Source organism: Hyperolius riggenbachi, chromosome 6, assembly GCF_040937935.1.
Source record: "Hyperolius riggenbachi isolate aHypRig1 chromosome 6, aHypRig1.pri, whole genome shotgun sequence".
Taxonomy (NCBI): Eukaryota; Metazoa; Chordata; class Amphibia; order Anura; family Hyperoliidae; genus Hyperolius; species Hyperolius riggenbachi.
The window spans coordinates 205,994,080-206,016,100 of record NC_090651.1 but is presented as its reverse complement, the minus strand read 5'-3'; the positions used below and the strand labels follow the sequence as shown (position 1 = coordinate 206,016,100).

General features: G+C 42.1%; 1 protein-coding gene and 1 long non-coding RNA gene across 6 annotated transcripts in view; one reads left to right on the top strand and one right to left on the bottom strand.

The window, feature by feature from the left end:
* KIRREL3 (kirre like nephrin family adhesion molecule 3) overlaps window positions 1–22,021 on the top strand; it is a 1,384,273-nt gene that overhangs the window by 502,758 nt on the left and 859,494 nt on the right. The gene's annotated exons all lie outside the window — the stretch shown is intronic.
* LOC137522636 (uncharacterized) overlaps window positions 1–22,021 on the bottom strand; it is a 193,213-nt gene that overhangs the window by 168,379 nt on the left and 2,813 nt on the right. For both annotated transcript variants that reach the window (XR_011022369.1, XR_011022368.1), the window contains exon 2: window positions 3,049–3,191. This is a non-coding gene — a long non-coding RNA (uncharacterized lncRNA). The remainder of the gene's footprint in view (window positions 1–3,048; window positions 3,192–22,021) is intronic.

Here is a 22,021-nt window from a genome sequence, read left to right as displayed (position 1 = left end):
CCCCCAAAAAAAAAAAAAGTGTTGGTAACCAGAAATGCAGCTATCACCTTTTATTTATAAGCCAACATATTCCCCAACAATGCACCATACCATATGTGTGCAAACATATGCGGGGGTGCGGGGGCATTTATGAAATGTATTGTAGAACATGTTCCAGTGACCTCCCAGCAGCCAATCAGTGTCCAGCTTACACTTTCCACCTTTCCCTAGTAACAGGACTGGGAAAAACTGGTGGGGAAGAATTGTCAAGGAATAGAAACTAATCCATTCAGACACAACATATATGAGGCCTGTAGTAGTCATTACAGAACCTGAGAATGGCTAGAGTGTAGCAAATAATTGTAAAGAAGATGAAAAAAGTGCCAATAAGCCCAAGAAGCTTTCAATGTGTTAAGGTACATAAGCTGATGCAGAGAATACACGTTTTCTCTTTATAGGGATATAAATGAGAGATACAAACAGTGGAAGTTTACAATCTTTAAGGTTATAAGAGTCAAAATAGCCTTTATAAAGCCTGCAAGGTATTAAGGAGGACTGGAAACACTGAAACAACTTACAGCCTGCAAGCATGGAAGAAGAGCTCCTACATTTTACAGTAAAATAAATGGTAGAGTAGACGTCGCTGGCAACATCCTCTGAAAATGCTGTTTGTTGTGTTACATTCAGACCCTGGCTGCAGATTAAAAAATAAGACCTGTTTGATGGTGATTTTTTTTTTTAAGCAAAAGCAGAAAACTCTTAAAATTTGAAAAACTTTATTTTGAATTTGAAGTGAATACTTTGCTTAAATATGACCATCGCTCAGGCTTAGGCATCGCTATGAAACCACAGCTATAACTGTGCTATCAGGAAGGTGTAATGGACACAGGCAATCCCTTGCAAATAATTCATACTGTAATGTATTTCTCGTTCAGGATGAGTTTTGATATCTTTTATCTTTAGAGACGTTTTACGGCCTCTTAGCTTTTTAAGCTAAACATTATTGTTAGAGGCTTGATCGAGAGTGAAAGCAGTGGATGTTTCTGCTGATAGAGCCCAAACAGTCGCTTTGGACTAAATGACCCTGTTAGCAGCGAGAGATCTGTATCACTCTGTTCTGTTCTTACATTTGTCAGATCTGGCCTGGCTCCAGTAGCTAAAACATTAAATTTCAATGCTCCAGGGGCAAATAGACAACACAGATTGAGTCAGTGGAATGCTGTGTACACACAACCAGCGTATACACCACGTCAATTGTCTGGGCAAGCCGTCACTCAGTCTCCAAACACAAGTTAACTCTAAACAGACAGGTCTGTAGGTGCAAGCTTTCATGAGTATGCTTTTGAGATATATATATATATATATATATATATATATATATATATATATATATATATATATATATATATATCTTAGGATTTCACTATTGCAAATCTTGCTTTGACAACAATACCACTGTACAGTATATTACAAAGTCTGTTTAGTTTTGTTTAAAAAAAAAGTCATAAAGCAAAACCAAAAAGTCATAAAGCAAAACCATTAAGTCTAATGTAATGATCAAAACAGCACACACACATACTAGGACACACATACACCTGATCCTTTTAGCATCACCTCACCTTTTAGGTAACTGAAATCTCATGAGAAAAGGTGGTCAATGAATTGCTAATGATCCTAGCTTGCATGCAATATTAAAGCAGATTGTATGCAGCAAGGAACGGAGTCCGATTCCAACCTACGTACACCAGAAATGCTCTATCACTTTTCCTCTACCTGCTGGAAGATGCATTGCTTTTTTTGGCTTTGAGCAATATGCAATTTGTGTATTTTTTTAGAGATTTAAATGTTTTTCCATAATCCACCTGTTTATCTATAAAGCTGCTACTGAGTATGACTTTTCATTGGCAATGTACATAGGGCAGTTGTTGGCAATGCATGCAGTACATACTAGTTTGAGGGAGAGGCCATTGTCTTGCTCCTTATAAGCATTCTTATCTAACTCAGTTCTGACACTCTACTGCAGTTTAGCTAGATTACACAAGGCTACAAAAGGACTCTCCCATGGGGAATGCCACAGATTTTTATTTGTGCTTCTCTGGGACATAACTTTACTCTGATGTGCTCTAACCATATGATTCTATAGTATTCACACAACAGCGCTGTATCACAATGTAAATGCTGAAATAATCTATGCAAACAGACCTCATTTGCTGCTCAGATTTGTCTTTATTAAGATTGCCCCAGAAGCACCAGTGTAAATCTTGAGACAAGAAGACTGTCTTCTGAAGAAGAGAAGACAGGGCATGCAGTGAGATACAATGTAAAATAGGGTCCTGCTCTTGACAGCTCATTTGACTAGGGTAAATCTGTTTCTTTCCCTCTTGTGTGAACATAATTGCAAAATAATACTATCTGTATTATTCAGGTCTCCCCACTCTCATCCCCCCCCCCCCCCCAATGGAGGCCTGTCATGCATATGAGCACCTCCGCTGAACGCTGCCAGGTTATCCGCTTGTACACACCTGAAGTGTAATTGGAAAGTGTTTTGCACTGCTGTTTGAATGAAAGGTGCAGTGTAAATGCAAATTACCCTTATAAATTAAAGGGAGAGGAAACAAGTGGCGTCTTTCAATGAGAGAGAACGGTGGCAGCGATGAGATGACACAGACAAGAAATGGGACCTCAAAGACTACAAGAAAAGCACTAGTCCATATAATTATGTGCACTAACCCAAAAAGGGCTGTATTATAATTACCACAGAACAGCTACTTCTCAGATGAGATAGGATGAGATTGTCTCCTTCTGAGCAATACAAACGTGTGTCATGAACATCGTAATCCACATAAGCATTCCACTGATGCTTGCTGATGGCAAATTTACTTTAGAGGGCCATCTACAAAAGACATTTTATTTCTGACACTTTATCCTTGCTTGCAGTACATATGAAACGATCTTCTGCCATTGGAAGAAAATCTTTTACCTTGCATGGGTTTGCATACAAATGTGTACAGACAATTATACATACATAGCAGAGAGTAGTCCTGAATCTTACTTTATGAGTTGTCTTACCTTGGGGTTGGTTCATTAACATTTAGAAGGACTGTGGCTGGCAACCCATGTACCATTGATGGACACTTGAATGATGAAACTACCATTTATTTTTCATGGTCGGCGTCCCTTATAACATAAGTTCTCCCTTTATATGGTGCTGCCTGTGTAAAAACAAAAAAGTGTGCATGAAATAGGGGCGGGAGGAAAAATGAGCGCCCGTTTGCGTTATGAAGATTATCAATATCTACCAATATTCTTCATTTTTAAAGTGTAAATAGTGTACATTTTAAGACCACAAAGTTTGTTTTTTTTTACAAGGTTGGTACCCAAACCCTAGAAAGCACACATGGAAGTCTGTTACCTTAAGTGTTGAACCACTTTTAAGACCACATACTCTGTTTTCTATTCAGAATGTATAAATAGTGTAAATTATCGTAATAAAATATCGGTATATATTAACAATATTTTACTACAACTTAAAGGGAACCTTAACTGGCGAGGAAAAATTAATTCACTTACCTGGGGGCTTTCCCAAGCCTCCTGCAGCCGTCCGGTGCCCGCGCCGGTCCTTCGGTGCCCTCCGGTCTCCCTCCGCCGCTAAGTTTCGTCAGTCGTCCTCGGGCCTCTTCCGCATTCCTTGTCGTAAACTGCAGTAAAGCGCGTCCGCATGACGCCAAACGCGTCATGCGGACGCGCTTTACTGCAGTTTACGACGAGGAATGCGGAAGTGGCCCGAGGACGACTGGCAGTCGTCCGAAAACGAAACTTAGCGGCGGAGGGAGACCGGAGGGCACCGAAGGACCGGCGCGGGCACCGGACGGCTGCAGGAGGCTTGGGAAAGCCCCCAGGTAAGTGAATTAATTTTTCCTCGCCAGTTAAGGTTCCCTTTAACCTAACCCTATTCTCACACAGAACTCTCCCCCCTCCAATGCCTAACACTACTCACACACAGAACTCTCCCCCCTCCAATGTCTAACCCTACTCTCACACAGAACTCTTCCCCCTCCAATGCCTAACCCTAAAACCTTCCTTCCTGATGCCTAACCCTAAAACCACCCTTTTTGGCGCCTAACCCTAAAACCCCCCTTCTTCATGATGCCATAACCCTAAAACCCCCCCTTTTTGATGCCTAACATTAAAACTCCCCTTCTTGACGCCTAACCCTAAAATCTCCCTTCCGGACATTATAATATTTAAAATAATACATTTCAATACAAAGCAATAAAAAAATCAAAAACGATAACGTTCTGATTTTCAAAACAATAATTATTGCGTGCCCAAATTTCTGCTTTGGGCACCTAATAGCCGATATTTGCATTAGCGCCTATGGAGCGCTCAAATCGTCCATTAGCTGCTGGGCGCCCAAATTTCCTGCTTGTACAAAAAAAGTTTCCTCAAATGTGGCTCTACAATCTTACTCAAAAATGAATCATGCTCTGGTCGGGCAAGGACTACAAAGCTGACTTACGAAGTTTTGGCCACAGCATTTATTCATCTGCTGCTTGCAGGGATGGGGAAGCGGGACTACCTAGTCTTGCAGCAATGGGGAAAATATGACTATTTTGTCACACATACAGGGGCGCCTCTAGCCTTCTTGTCACTCCAGGCAAGAAATCCTGTGGCGCCCCCCCCCCCATAAAAATAAAACAAAAATCATATACATTATAGAACACTTCACACATGATATAAGCCATTAGAGAAGGATAACTATGAAACGGGGCCCTGGGCAAGATAACACTTTGCCCTCAACTGATGGTCACCTGGCTCATTTAGTTAGATTTGGTGGGGGCTAGAAACCACCAGGCCCCTAAACTCTCTCTAGACCCTAGGCAGCTGCCTAAGTTTACCTTGTGGATGATCAGCATTGTATGCCATACAGCACATGCTGCCAGTATGCACCTCAAATAAATACAACACCCACACTACAAGTTCCAATGTCAGTCACATTGCAAGATTGGATTATCAAGCAAGACATTCTTCCTTTCAGAATAATTTTTCACAAACATTATGAGATATGCAGATATGTTACCACCTGTTGGGGTAGGACTGGAGTGGGTATATCATGACATTGAAGGGCTGATATGGTAAGGTGGTTTAAAGGGATACTGTAGGGGGGTTTGGGGGAAAATGAGCTGAACTTACCCGGGGCTTCTAATGGTCCCCCGCAGACATCCTGTGTTGGCGCAGCCACTCCCCGATGCTCCGGCCCCGCCTCCGGTTCACTTCTGGAATTTCTGACTTTAAAGTCAGAAAACCACTCCGCCTGCGTTGCCGTGTCCTCGATCCCGCTGATGGCACCAGAGGCATACTGCGCAGACACAGACCATACTGGGCTTCTGCTATACACTCCTGGTGACATCGGCGGGAGCGAGGACACGGCAACGCAGGCGCAGTGGTTTTCTGACTTTAAAGTCAGAAATTCCAGAAGTGAACTGGAGGCGGGGCCGGAGCATCGGTGAGTGGCTGCGCCAACACAGGATGTCTGCGGGGGACCATTAGAAGCCCCGGGTAAGTTCAGCTCATTTTCCCCCGACCCCCCTACAGTATCCCTTTAAGGCACAGTGTACACCGAGCGGTTTTAGCAGCGATCCGCCAACCACATCTGTCTGTGAAAACGCTTGGCTAATGTATTTCAATGGGATGATGCACACCAGCGGTTTGAGGTTTTTAGCAAACCGCAAACGTGCCTCCTGCTGCACATTTGCTGTTTGCAGAAGCGATTCTGCCTCAATGTAAAGTATAGGAAAAATGGTAACCGCTCTGAAAAAAACGCTAGATCAGAGCAGTTTTCCAGGCGTTTTTGCTACAGAAGCTGTTCAGTAACAGCTTTTACTGTAACAAGATTTGTAATCTGCTTCACATAAACGCTCAGCATGTTTAGAAAATGTCTCTAAACATGCCTAGAATCGCTCTGAAATCTGCTCCAAAAACCGCTAGCGTTTTGAGGATCTGCTAGCGGTTTTGGTGTGCACTGGGCCTAATGGTTTGATTCATAATCCATTCTGGAGATAAGCACAGTGTGTTTGTAGTGTAAGTGATACAAGAGAAGAGAAGTAGAATGGAGGGAGGAAGGGTAGTAGAGGGTCGGAATTGATGACATGGATGAGCAGATATCTATGAGTAGAATAGAGGCTCAGTGGGTAGCACTACTGCATTTTAGTGCTGAGTCCTAGGCTTGAACATTGGCCAGGGCAAAATCTGCATGGAGTTTCTGTCTTCAGACACTTCAGACATTTCCTGCATCCTAAAAAACATACTAATAAGTCAACTGGTTTACCCCAAAACAATCCTATATTGAAAATATTAGACTATAACTGTGGTAGGAATTAGATTGTGAGCTCCTCTGAGGACAGTCAGTGACATGACTCTGTAAAGTGCTGCAGGAGATGTCAGTGCTATATAAATACATAATAATAATATGGTAGGACATTATTCTATAACTACGGTAGGGTTAGATTGTGAGCTACTCTGAGGACAGTCAGTGACATGACTATGTACTCTGTAATGTGCTGCAGAAGATGTCAATGCTATATAAATACATAATAATAATATGGTAGGACATTAGACTATGACTATGGTAGGATTAGATTGTGAGCTACTCTGAGGACAGTCAGTGACATGACTATGTACTCTGTAATGTGCTGCAGGAGATGTCAATGCTATATAAATACATAATAATAATATGGTAGGACATTAGACTATGACTATGGTTGGATTAGATTGTGAGCTACTCTGAGGACAGTCAGTGACATGACTATGTACTCTGTAAAGTGCTGCACAATGTCAGTGCTATATGAATACATAATAATAATATGGTAGGACATTACAGTTTGACTATAGTAGGGATTAAATTGTAAGCTCCAGTGAGCAGTCAGTGACATGACTATGTACTCTGTAAAGTGCTGAAGATGTCCGTGCTACATAAATACACAATAATAGTTCCAAATGCTACTGGCTCCTCTGAAGAGTGCTCAGACTAGTGTACATAGTTGTGCACATTGTTCCCCAAGTAGCAGTTGTTTGGTCAGAGAGACAGTGGGAGAGGGAGCATGAGCAGAGGGTGAGGGCGAGCAAAGTTAAGCTCCACACTCACCACAGTGACTGCAACAACACAGGAAGATGGATCCAGCGAGGTGTCCCCTCATGACAAGCGTCCAGCGATTCATCTTCCTGCTAGCGGGTATGCGAGATGTCACGTGACATTACAGGACGGGCGCGAACGAGAAGTCAAGCGACCGCAGTACTTTACGGGGTGTCGTCAAGGATCTTAAAGATCCGGTCCTCAGTGACGGTCACTTTTCACCACACAACGCTAAGGGATGTCACGACATCGTGTAAATGACTACTTGTCGCTCAAAAAAAAAAAAATGAATGGACATCGGGAAAATCGTTGGAAAAATCGTGAGGTGAGTACATAGCATTAGAGAGAGGGCAAACAGACAGCATTAATGGAAATACATTATTATGCCATCTTCAGCTATAAGTAGTGATGGATGTAATTACACACATTGCTTACATGTCCATTATCATTGTTTGAGCTTTAGATGCTGCCCTCCTATTCACTCTTTCACAATGAAAGACAAAACCGGCAACCCCCACTGTGTCCATTACACACTTCAAACACTGTCCTTGGGAACTCAGGGAGAAGTGCAGGCTGTGTGTCCCAGTCAGAGGGAGAGAGCATCAGATGATCCTACTGCTCCATAGCTAGTCATGGCTGGAGAGCGTCCTGACATCTAGACATGCAGGACATTCTAGCAGAGCACACAGGCTGTCTGCAGAGTTTACTGTTTGTTTGTTTGTCTTGCTCGCTCTGCACTGCAGACTCAGTAACATTTGGGGGTAGGGCGCTGTCACCTCTGTACACTGAATAGTGAGGGACTGTCTCCAATCTTTCTATGAATCCTTATTAGATGCATTCCTAAAAACACTTGTGAGAGTAGAACAGAGTAACCAAGCAGCTCAGGGTGACCCAAACTACTAGGAATGTATATGGGGATAAAAGGAACCAAAAAGCCCTCCTACTAAAAAAGCAAAGCTAGGTGTAATTGCCTTCTTAAAACAGAGAGTAGAAAACTTTCTCTACATACCCTTAAACGGCAGTCAGTCACTCAGGCTCAGAAAGGTGGGGGCAGAGAACAGTTATAAACCAGACACCTTCTTCTAGTTCTTAGGGAGTATCTATAAATCTGAACTCTGAATGATTCTTTATCCCTGACTTAGCAGAATGCTATTTGTGAAAAGAGCAGAGTATCCAAGCAGCGCAGGGTGACCCAAGCTACTAGGAATGTATAGGGAGATAAAAGTTACCAAAATGCCCTCTTACTAAAAAAGCAAAGCTTGGTGTAATTTGCCTTCTTAAAACAGAAGGAAATCTATTTCTCTCCAGTCCCTTACAACGGTCTTTCAGGACAGGAATTTTTATTTCCCCTTGGACTGACAGTAATTTATTGCGCCTTCCCCATCAAAGCCGCTCCAAGCCGCTGCCTGGGTGGTCAGTAGGTTAAGGCGCCCCTGCACACATAAGTGCCAACATGACATGGAAACTCTGACAGATTCTGTGGAAACCTCGTCCAGAATCTGGGCTCTAATAATTGAAGGGAGCCGAGTATGTTAAAGTGGATCCGAGATAAACTTTTACTCATTGCATTGTGTTCCTTACATATAGTTTATAGGGCATTTCTCAAGCCAAATACTTTTTTTCTTTTGTTTTAATACGCCTTGGCACTGTAGCAAGGTCTTATTAGAGCTCAGTCTGGGCAGGAGGAGGAGGTTACTAGCCAGAGATTTCAGAGGCAGAGGGGAGAAGGGCTAAGGAGAGGGGACTGAATTTGTCACAGGCTGAGGGCTGGAGATGCTTGCCTGTGTGTAATGTGACTGCTGTCATTGTATCACAGGAATAAATAATCATAAACTGTTGAAGCTGTTTTCAGCTAGATTTGCTGTGTAAACTATCTAAACTTTAGATAAGATATATAGACAAGTTACTTGTTATAGTTAGTTTTTCATCTCAGATCCGCTTTAATTACACTTTTCCCTCTGGCTGCTAGGCTATGCTGGTCCTGAATCTCTACAACAGTACAAATGTATTAAGGACAATTACAAACGCCCTGCAGGGGCTGATAAAGAACATTATTGTGAAATGTATTTATACATTTCCCTATTCTATCAGTTTTGAAAAACCACTCACAACTCTCTACCTGTGAAAATTATTCAGTTTGTCTGAATTACTCACTAGCTTCTTATACCAGTCAGATACTCAAATGGTTAAACATCCTTTAATAGTTTTTGTCTCTACCTCCTCCTAAAATGCCAAAACAGAGGCTTAGCTCTGTTGCAAGTGCACAACCCAAGTATTTGTTACTTGTGAGGGGATGACCTCATGACTTGGCCTTGTAAGGGCCGCAGCAGGTGTGAAGGTGAATGAAAATGAGTAACTGTTCACAGAGCAGGTTCAATATTTAGGTTTATTGAGGTAGCTATAAAGAACACACAAAAAAACCAAAACCAAAAAAAAAAACAACACTTGCAATAGACAAGACTTTGTTTTAACATCAAACAGCCAGACAGCGGAGTCTGTACGTGGAAAGAATCACTAAGTTGGCAATAATAAAATCTTAGATGAGAGAATTATTTATAAAGTTCATTTTAATAAAGTTTCCAAGAGGTGAGATTTGTCTGGGTCTCTGATTCACATTTCACCTGTAACCCGCGGTAACAGTAAAAAAGGGCGCCTGAGGCTAGTGGACAAATTGGGCGCCGCCATTCACTCCCATAATAAATATCGTTTAATGGGCGCCCGATAGGAAAAAAGGGCGCCGGAGAAAAATAACGTTTTAAAAGCGGCGCCCGGAGACTTAATGTTTTATTACTGCTTCTCATGATTACACATTATTTAATGATTTATACATTTTTTAATATTATTTTTAAACGAAAAACAGTACAATATTTTTTTCAAACATTATTTTTAAACGAAAAACAGTACAATTTTTTTTTTTTACATTATTTTTAAACGAAAAAAACGCACAATATGTTTTTGAAACTTTATTAATGCTTATCACAGGGGGGTCTTAGGTTTAGGCACCAACAGGGGGGTCTTAGGTTTAGGCACCAACAGGGGGTCTTAGGTTTAGGCACCAACAGGGGGGTCTTAGGTTTAGGCACTAACAGGGGGGTCTAGGGGTTAGGGGTAGGTACAGGGAGGGTTACTTAGGCACCAACAGGGGGGGTCTTAGGTTTAGGCATCAACAGGGGGGTCTAGGGGTTAGGGGTAGGTACAGGGAGGGTTACTTAGTAATTTTTTTTTAAACGTTATTATACGTTTCACTATTTCAACGAAAGATTAACGTTTTTACAATTGCCGATTTAATGCACATTATTTAATGATTTATAACTTCATAAAACATTAATTTTAAACGAAATACAGTACAATACATTTTTTAACGTTATCCATGCTTATCGTTTAAAACCCCGCGCCCTTTTTTCCCAGCGCCCCTTTTTAACGTACGCGTAACCCGCTACTCTTATGGATGCCGTGTGAGCTCTACAACGCTTTCTACTTGTACTTAGCAGGCTCGCACAGATTAAATCCTTAGCATTATCAGCCCTACTTTAAAGAGTATCCCATTTCTCCAAGTAGAAAACAACTCTTTTCAAATCATCTCGCTGTAGTTCATGTATTGTAGCAGTCGCATTAATTACATTGACATACCTGGGATTAATCTGATGTTTCCCCTCTTTAAATCTCTGTAGCCTCTATGTGCTTCTTAGTATGTGGATGGAAAAGCTGCCTTGCATGACTTTGTCACCTGTTACTGAGGCAGAAACCATTATTCCCATTTTCCACCTATTCAGGTGTCTAGTTTTGTGACTAATCCAAGAAAATGGTTCTCTCATGGAAATGAATAGCATTTTCTGTGCTCTGTAGATCTCCACAGAGGCTGCTACATGAATAAACCTATTTAATAATTAAATAATTTTCATAAATCACTGAAACACGGGGAGAATAAAATAAAAAAGGAACAATTACAAGGTCTGATATAATGGAGTAAGTCAACAATCACATTTTAAACCCTAGAAACCGCATTTTAAATTCTGATGATAATATTAATGTAGAACAATAGTAACAGTAACGGCAAATAGAATCAACTTACATAAATAAAGAAAAGAGGTTGATGCAGAAAATTCAATAGGGAGCTGGCGAGCACTCAGAATTGTACAGGTGTTGTGCTGTTTCTGCTTGCGGTCAGGTCATACAAATGAGTCATTGAGCTAAATACTCATTGAAGGGGATTGTATAAAGCCAAGGGATTCCAGTGTGCATTGCAATTGTTATGCAGGATGCAGTGTAACCTGCCCACCAGGCAAGCGGCAACAATCTGCAGAAAGGAATTATTGTGGTCTTGTACACATCAGCAGCCATGCCTGGATGCACCAGCATCTGTACCCAATTCCACTGAAATTAAGAGGGAAGGAATTCTTGTACGTGCATTTTCCCCTGTTCATCACCTAGTATTGAATTTCCCAGTGGGAAGGCCACTTACAACAATAATCAAATAAATGAGTGGTAAACATGCATTGTGATGCCTGACGATTTAATACTTCCAGTGTGTTTGAAATGGTATGGGAGACCTATGTTAGAATCTGGAAGCCCCCTTAATATAAAGGTGCCCTCTAGATAATAACTGCCACCCAGATAAATAGGTAAAGTGGTTCAAATAAGCTCCTTTCTCACAGAGCATCCCCATATATTCATTGACATAAGAATGGTTGTTAATTACATAGTAATTTCCTTAATTTCAATGAGGTCAAGCATGTACGAGTGTTTGGTCTGTATGTCTGGGATCTGGATTGTCTCATTTTTAGTAAATCAGGCCTATGGTCTGGCTTATGATTTTAATTCTGGTTCCATAGACCCCTCAATTATTAATAGCATACACATGTACTTCCTTACCATGGTATGTGCATACATCATGTAAGTCACCCTATCTAAACTTTCCTTAAAATTGCATATTTTGTACAGTATTAATCCATACTTTAGTTAGTGTTTGCCTATTGTAAAATTTTCACCATGATTTCATTTATCACAGGTGGCTATATATTTACTGCCGGCAAGGTTCATCACTGCAAAATGTTGTGTGTTCCAATGTGTGCAGGAACACCACTTGGTCTCCCAGAGTTCACTAGGAGGAAAGGGCTACATGGACATCATAGCCTAGACTGAACATCAGTGGGAGGGTAATAAATAGATAAAGGGAAACGTTTCTGATGCAGAAACCAGGATAATTAATGTAAAATTAAGTATCCTGAATAACATAGTACATTCTGCTATATGTCATGACGATGCCTTTTTAAGTAGCCAACAGACAACACTAGGGTACTGGGAAAGCTTAAAGAGACTCTGTAACAAACTTTTCAGCCTTAGTTCTTCTATCCTATAAGTTCCTTTGCCTGTTCTAATGTGCTGTGGCTTACTGCAGCTTTTCCTACTTGCACAGTGGCTGTGTTATCTCTGTTATATGATCTAATCTGTTTCCTTCTGTCGGCACAGTCGGGCTAAAGCTGGAATGTGTGGAATATGCAGGGCTGCTTGTGATTGGTAGAAGCTATACACACACCCTCCAGGCCCCCTGCAGGCTCTGTATGACTCACACACTCTGCTTATGTGAGCCTATCAGAAGCTGGTTAGTTTGTCTGTAAACACTGCCTAAAACTGTTAATTACAAGCCAGGTTTGCAGCAGAGAGTGGCAGAAACAGCACAGAGGGGCCCAGGAGAAGATAATGAATAGAATGGTATGCTTTTTGCTGTAAAAATGTTAGAGTACAGATTCTCTTTAAAGGGACCCTGAGCAGTGCAAAAAAAAAAAGGAAATCGGGAGTTACCTGGGGCTTCCTCCAGCAAGCCCTGTAGCCTGTGAGGTCCCTCGGCATCGTTCTTGTCCCTTTCCTGGTCTCGCTGGTGGTTCTGGCAATCCAGCGACTTCGGCCGAAATCACGCGTCCGCACTGGGGGCGCACATTACTGGTGCTACCAGCAGGACCAGGAAAGGGACAAGGAGGTTGCCAGGGGACCTTCGGCCGGAGGAAGAGGGGGGACGACGACGACTGAAGGAAGCCCTGGCTAAGTGCACTACTCAAAGTCCCTTTAAAGGATACCAGAATCAAAAAAACCTAAAAGCCCCCTGGGATCCTCTGCGTGCACTGTACAGCACATTCCCATGGCCAGGAGCACACTATGTATGCGTATGATGTCATGCACATGACATAATGACATCATATGCATGCGCAGTGTGCTCCCAGCCATGGGCGGGTGCTTTAGGATGCATGCAGCCCGGCCAGTGCCTGCACAGTAAATCCAGACTCCAGCGACCCGGAACAGAATCCCGGGGGATACCGGGGGGGGGGGGGGGCAGAGAAGAGAATGGGGGGAGCGGTAGGCATCAGGACAGGTGACAGTATATACCTGCTCCCCCCATTTCTCTAGGTGTATTTGGCTCTAGTTAATCCTTTAAAGCAAACCTGAACTGAGGATAAACTCATAGTTAATTGTATGAGTTGTAGCAATATGCATGAAACTTTCCTGGAGTCTAACATTCTCATTTTAAATTAAAGGGGTTTAATGTTAGTCAGGTACAAGCAATAGGGATTTTACCACCTTTGATAACTGTACATTTATATCCACTACTTTATAAATACAGCGATCATGGAAAGAATAATTGCAGATGTTGGCTAATTCTTTGACAGCAAATGTACTTTGCAGAAAGAGGTGATTTCCTGTGGAAAGTGTATGTTGTATCCAACATTCTTTCTGTTAGTGGTGGAGGACCCCCTGGTGTGTTATGTTGCACATGTCATAATATTGTTGTAATAGTCTTTCTGTCCTTTCCTAGCCCTGTGCTGCACAAAACGGAACCTTATAAACCAATGTATTTTCTAATAATACATTTGTAGAAAGTACATCATACGGCAGAAGCGGACCTCAGTTGTCCTCTTCAATTAATGGCTTACAAAGTTCTGCTTGGAAACACAGCTATTTTTCTAGTGTAACGCAGCAGGGTAGGAACAATCACACCAGGGGATTGCAAATTCTACAAGTTTCACTCGGCAATCATTACTCAAGCACTGACGATGGCGCTGCAAGGAGTGGAAATTGGGGGGAGGGGGGTCAATCCTCAGACCTTCTGCAAGTCAGACAGACAGGAACAAACAAGTCTCATATGCCTTTGATCAAACAAATAGCAACTATGGACAGCCTGACATTTTTTTCCCTTTTTCAGTCATCAACAAATACAGTGAGATAGATATTGCTTGGGGCTTGGTGAGAAGCTTTTAGCTGCTGCAGGACAGGAAAGCCGGCATCTGCCCTGCTCTGTGTGATTCAGCATCCTGGAGAACAGAGGGGGCCTTCCCAGGGCAATGGCAGATCACAAATCCCCCGTCACTCTCAAAGTCCAAGCACATTTTGCTGCCTTTTGATGGCTGCCTCTCCGGTGTTCTTTTAAGGCTGGCCCCATGCAGGGAGAGGAGACGATTCTGTAAAATCTTGCTTTTAAAAATGCTGGAAGGTTCCTCTTCCTTTATTGTGTGTGGGGAAAGTACAACCTAAGGATAAATATGCACCACTCATTCCCATTTTTGCACAGGGCAGTACTCAAGTAGAAGAACAAATCAAATACATCATTTTGTTCCGAGTTTCTGAACTATTTAGTGAGCATTATTTTAAAATCTGATTTCTGTGCAGGCCTTTTGTACAAATCTTTTTATGTGTATAAATTCCTTGATATGCTGACCACTTCAGCCCTCAGTCGTTTTCACTTTATGCATCCGAACAATGTTCACCTCCCATTCATTAGCCTATAACTTTATCACTAATTATCACAATGAACTGATCTATATCTTGTTTTTTCCGCCACCAATTAGGCTTTCTTTGGGTGGTACATTATGCTGAGAGCCACTTTACTGTAAATGCATTTTAACAGGAAGAATAAGAAAAAAACTGAAAAAAATCATTATTTCTCAGTTTTCAGCCATTATAGTTATAAAATAATACATACCTCCATAATTAAAACTCACGTATTGTATTTGCCCATTTGTCCCGGTTATTACACCATTTAAATTATGTCCCTATCACAATGTATGGCGACAATATTTTATTTGGAAATAAAGGTGCATTTTTTCCGTTTTACATCCATCACTATTTACAAGCTTATAATAAAAAAAAATAGAAATATTTCATCTTTAAATTGATATTCAAAAAGTTTAGACCCTTAGGTAAATATTTACTTGTTGTTGTTTTTTTATTGTAATTTTTTTTTTTTTTATTATTAAACATTTTAGTTGGGTATTTTTGGGAGGGTGGGATGTAAATAGTAATTTTTTATGTAAATATGTGTTGATTTTTTTTTGCATTTAGATGTAGTTTTACTTTTTGCCCACAAGATGGCAGCCATGAGTTTGTTTACATGACGTCACTCTAAGTGTAACAATGTACGCTTAGAGGGACGTAGGGGACGCAAGAGACAGAAAAAGCGAGGCTTCCGAGAGAAGCCGTCGCTTTTTCTGCGGGGGAGAGGACTCAATCATCGGGCACCATGGCCCTATTGATTGATTCCTGGGCTAATGATCCGCGGACTGCACGCGCGCGATCGGCCGCGGGAGTGCACATGGCCTCCTGGGTGTAGTTGCTACGGTCAGGAGGCTTAAATGGTTAATGTTTGGTTTACAGTGGGATGTTGCATTGTGTTCCCTATTCGACAGGAACACAAGCAGCAAAAAAGTCAAATTACCGCCCCGTTACGTCGCATACAGCACTGTACCAGTGAAGCATACACACAATGAAAATATGCTTTCCTGTACCTGTTAACGTATGTGTTTAGCAGTAACTAACACCGCAACGCAAAGATCACACTGTGAACATCGAATAGACTTATCATTGCAGTGTGGTAAGCAGCGTTATAAAACTTTATAACGCGCAAGCATAACGTCCCACTGTGAACCTAACCTTAAAATAAATACCTAACTTTTAAAGTGCATTATCAGGAGCCACTTCCAGCTCAGGCTTCCAGAGGCTGTGATCTTCCCAAACAGCATAATGCCCATACCCTTTGTAGACTGAGCAGTAGGGTGATATCTGGGGAATCACCAGTAGCTCCTTCTACTGAGCTTGCTGCTAAATGAACCTAGTTATTTTTCTCCACACATAATACAACACACTGAGATTTGTTATAGAAGGACGTTTAACCAGGGACAGTGTTTTCATAGGGTCAAACTTGGCAATTGCCCAGGTCCACACGCAGAGATGTAGCAATAGGGGGTGCAGAGGGAGGGCCGCATCGGGGCCCTCCCTCAACTGCTGTATTAGCTCTCTATTGGTCCTGTGCTCATCATAATCGCTTCTATAGATACTTTGAATAGTGGTAATCATTAACACACTGCTCCCCATCCCCTTCTTGCACCTCTGACACTGTAGTTGCCATTGGCAGGTTTTGGTGTGCTGTATCAATTGTTATGTATAGAGTGCATGGGGGACCCAATGTAAAACTTGCATAGGGGCCCATAACTCCTTAGCTACACCACTGTCCACAACCTTGTAAGGGGCCCCACACGTCAGGGACAGTAAAGGTCAAAGGTTTACTGTGATAATAATATAAGAATGTAAGGACCCTTACATTAATCTCGCCTGTCAGACCATTGGCATCAGTTAGCAAAAGGAGCAGCAGGTGGCTGCGATTGGCCAGTCTGGTGCCAGCACCCATGCCTGGTTGGTCTCATGCCAAAGCTTCCCCACTGACTGGCCAATGTGACTGCGAGTGAAGTGTGGAATATAAGACATCCCCTGAAAATAAGCCACAGCACATTTTTGGAGCAAAAATTAATATGACACTGTCTTACTTTTGGGGAAACACAGTAGTAGTACATATTTTTGTTAAGGTATCATAATTTGCAAAGCACAAAGACTTGTCCAGTGGCTCAGAATAGAGGGGCATTAAAATGAACAGGGAGGATAGCACAGAATAATGATCAAAGATGACCTACCCGACATGCAGTTTAAGTAGCTAAACTAGGACATAGAGATATATATACAGTGTACAGTATACAGTATAGTGGCTGCTGAGGGGATGGGGTTGGATATTTCTTGACAGTAGGGAGTCAAGTTCTCATATTCCTCATTATTGATCAGTGAGCAATTTGAGGTTGATTTAGTACATTTATGTAATAGGTACACTTATCTTTTAAATGAGCAGTAGGAACATTCTGCACTAAGAATGCTCTAAGTGGCCCTATAAGTGTTTTGTTTACTGACTTCTTAGAGATCCACAGTAATGTACCTAACTTGAGGGGAGGGGGGTATATTTACATTAAAGATGCATACCTATCTGATCCATTTATTTTTTCTTCTAGGCATTTTTTTACTGTTGCTACAGCAGAAGGTGGAATCTGTCTACGATTTCTGTCACTTGGCGCTCTCCTCCCATCTGATTATAAAGTAGCCCCTCCTTCTATGCAACTTTTTCCTCTACCCTCAGATTGAGGAGAGGCGGAGCTCCTACAGCCCGTCATGCCAAAATGTTCTTATGGATGCTGCATGCAGTCCTGTGATTGCTTGCATGCATGCGCAGGAGATGGTGGATACACAAAGGTGGCTATGAGGCAGTCCCTTACAAGAGTGGCAGGATGTAGCAATTTTGGGACAATAAGGGCCTGTTTCCTCTAGGGCTGATTGCTCTCCATTTCACGCACAGGAATATTGACCTGGAATCTCAATTCAATAGGCTGCTTCCGAATTTGCTTGCGTGAAAAAATTCTGAAGCAATGCTTCAAAATTCTGAACAGCATGTCTGAATCCCCATAGCTGTGCATGGGCATGGCACGGGTACAGGGATTCCGATGTGTAATCAAGCTGCACAAGCATCGGCGTCCATCTCCATGACGGGCAGCCAACGCTATTGGAAGCCCACCCTGAGGCTGTTCAGATGTGAGCCTACTTTGCAGACGTAACGATGAAAAAATCAAAATGAAATCCATAATCTAGTTCTCTTTACGGTGTAGTGTGATTTATACTTTAAGGTTATATTTTGTCCTTCTCAAACTCTTTGTAACCTTCTCTCCTAGCCTAAACCAATCTAGATATCTTAAAAATGACTAATTAGATATGTCTCATCCTACTTTGACTAGTCTAGTTTAAATATTTTCTAAGGGACTGTGAACTCCTGCTGTCTGTTACTCCTCATATTCATTGCATAGTGCACACTGCCCAAACCAAAATGTTCCCTCTTGTAAAATATGGGCTTTCTGGTCATTCCTGAGCAGGGCTGCAGATTCTTTGATGCCTCGTGTATTTCCATCCTATTTTCACAAGTTCAGCAAATATTAGGCACCATTGATTGCTTTCAGTACAGAGGTTTGTAGGTCAATTTTATAATGAAGTTGAGAATCTTGATGATAAAGGGGAAAAAATAAAGATAATGAGCGAAAATCAAATTTCTATCCTTAAAGCGAGAAGTGTGGGCAGAACTGGGAGAATAGTGTGCATGTCATCAAAATGGGATTAATATCTGATAGTCACGGATTTAATGAAACACTGAACTGGCTTTTAGGATATAAAATGTTATCACTAAGAACCTTCTCATACAGCTACAATGTATATTACTGCACAGATACTGCTGCTGTGAATAATAGTCACAAACCTATCCAGAATATCTGCATATGAGTTTGTAACTATTGAGCTGAACAGGATGAGCTGTTTAAAAGACAGCAGTGAAACTGAATTGTAAGTTCACAAAGTTGAGAAAACTTTTGGATGTAATCAGGGCCGGGCCGAGGCATAGGCTGGAGAGGCTCCAGCCTCAGGGCGCAGTGTAGGAGGGGGTGCAGAATTCATTCAGCTGTCATTCCTAATTGTGTTTGAAGCAGAAAGAAATAAGAAAAGGGGATACATGGCAGTGACTGCAAGCCAGATAACTAGATATTAAGGTGTTAGGGAGGTTGTGGGCCCTGTGGCGCCTCTTATGCTTCATACACACTTGAGATAAAAGTCTTTGGAAAATGCAAGATCACAGACCAATCTTACCCCCTTCCATGTAGTATGAGAGCCATACTCTACACAGTCTATTCTATGGAGCTGAACTCCTCATCAGATAAAATCTTTGCAAGATGCTGCACACAAAGATGCCCGTACACACTCAAAAGATCATTATCTGCAAAAGATCTGTTCCTGCAAAAAATCCATTCCTGCAAAATACATTCATAGTCTATGAGATCTACAGATCCTCATACACACCTGGTTTAACAGACAATCATCTGCAGATCATCTGCAGATCAGATCCACCAGGATGGATTTTCAGATCTGCAGATGATTGCCAGATATGCAGATGAAGTCTGTTAAACCAGGTGTGTATGAGGATCTGCAGATCTCATAGACTATGAATGCATTTTGCAGGAATGGATTTTTTGCAGGAACAGATCTTTTGCAGATAATGATCTTTTGAGTGTGTACGGGCATCATTGTGTGCAGCATCTTGCAAAGATTTTATCTGATGGGGAGGGCAGCTCCATAGAATAGACTGTGTAGAGTATGGCTCTCATACTACATGGAAGGGGGTAAAATTGGTCTGTGATCTTTCATTTTGCAAAGACTTTTATCTCAAGTGTGTATGAAGCATTAGTCTAATAGCAATCAGTGTGTGATGGCTCGGGTGGGAGGGATGGAGGGGCGCACTTTGGTGTCTCAGCCTTGGGTGCTGGAGGACCTTGTTCCGGCTCTGGATGTAATATAATACAAATGACAATGCAGCGTAATTGAACTGAACATTTACAGAAAATGTCTACCACTCGCTTCAACCTCCATCTCACTATAGTCTACAATTGAATGCCTGTCATGCAGATATACATACACAATCCAGGGCCAATTACTCACAAACCAATAGTATTTGTTTGCCATCGTTAAAGTCAGAGTTTAGGTAACTTTCTATTGCATTTCATAGAAAAGTACAGGCGGTCATTTACTAGAGAAGTGTGGCTGTGGCAGCGATAACAGCCAGCCTCTTTGTGATGACAAGAACCACTTTACTACAGTTACCACATGATTCTGACTCACTAGAGTGGGGGAGTGGCAAGCTTTTTGTGGAAGGGGTGGGAAGAGACAAAGAAGGATACAGCTGTTAATTTAGTAGTCCCAAGTATAGCCTGAAATTTGCATTTTAAATGCACATATTTTTCTTTAGAATTGCAATGATAAAAACTAATTTAAACAAGGATTTTACTCAAAATTAGCTTAACGTGAACGTCGAGTCAAAAACAGATACTTTCCTAAGAGGGAAGCCTCTTGGAATCCTTTGAAGGCTACATGTGTCCTTGTCCCTACCGCTAATCACCAGGATAGGCTGGAAGATCCGGGACCTGCTCCTCTTCATGCATGAGCTAGACCGCGCTGCTTGCGCACGAGCACAGCCATGCCTGATCAGTAGCATGGAGCAGTTTCGGCTTACTGTGCAGCGTGTCTGTATTCGCACAGGTGCAGTATGGTGCGTACTTGCAGATAAATGCAGTCACAATCAGAAATCCAACAATCTCTTGTCAGGTGTCTTTTGGGAGTCCAAAATACAGTGTGGGAAACCTCTACAGGTCCCAGTCGCTTCCTTATTCTTAGGCAAGTATCCACTTTTTCACCCAAGGTTCTCCTAGGGTACACTTTAAGAGAATAACAGACAATGGACACAATTCACTAAACTTTTCTCCTGTATTTAATAAGGATTCTTGTTCTCCCTACTCATCCCACCCTCATTATGCACCACTCCATCTGCCCTCCTCCCCCCAGAAAGCAATAGAATGCGTCAATAGTCTAGAGGCTAGCGATATGTCTATACAGCCTTGGCCCTGCACTGTAGCCTAAGCGATTGAGTCACAATCCCTCTCTGGTGACAGTCCTTATACATGTGTACGAGGCTTAAAGTAAACTAGAAATGGTGTGTGGGCCAATTTATAACTACCTGAGGCTTCCTCCAGCCCCATGAGGTGCTTGGAGTCTCTTGACATCCTCCCTGGCCGCTCCGTTCTCTCAGAAAACCTCCTGGTAAGCAGGCCGGCTGTGCTCTCGCGCGCAATTGCGCTCAGTCACGTGCACACCCCCCACCCCCATTGCCTTTCTGCAGCCCGAAGCATTCTACGCCTGGGCCTGGGGGTTCACAGCCAAGTCTTGCATGTGCTAAAGAGCATGACTGGCGGCGACTGATCCGATTACCAGGAGGATTTCTAAAAGAATGGAGCAGCCAGGGAGGACGTTGAGGGACTCCAAGCACCTCATGAGCATACATTGGCGCACACATCATCTCAGGTACACTTTAAAACTTGATACAAATAATATCTCTGCCAGAAACAGAAGTCTATGGCTTGGTTCATACTGTGTCTGCTGCGTTGTGTACAGTGGACAATGGACTCTGCATGTACCCTTTCACAAATGTCCATTGCAGTTCTGTGCAAAGCGGGGAAACACAACCCTGGACATTTTCCAGTCAGCAGAAAGTGTCCTCATCCCTCATGATGAATGGCACGCCTCAGCATCGCAGCATCAAAGACATGTATGTATGAACTGATATATCAGTGCAGCATCTATTTGTGAATCAGCCCTCCAGCCAGACAACACTGCACAAAGCAATTACAGCTAAAATTTCTACACAACGATGCACAAAGTCACAGCAATTCTGAAGGGAAGATTGATGTTTTTATAGCAGAAAAGACATCCACATGACTGGTAAAAAAACAACAAAATAAAAAAAAAATGTGTTCCAAATTCAGATATACAGAACTATACTAAACACAACTCATTGCTAAAACATTTACACAAACACTGTTTAGTCTAGAAAAATGACTATTACGATGATTCCCACAAAGGGACAAATATAGCTACACTATTTTCATAATTGCTATCTTTTTGTTAAGTGCCAAAATTTTGCACCGTATGCTGCAATCACTGTTGATAGGGCAGACAGCAAGA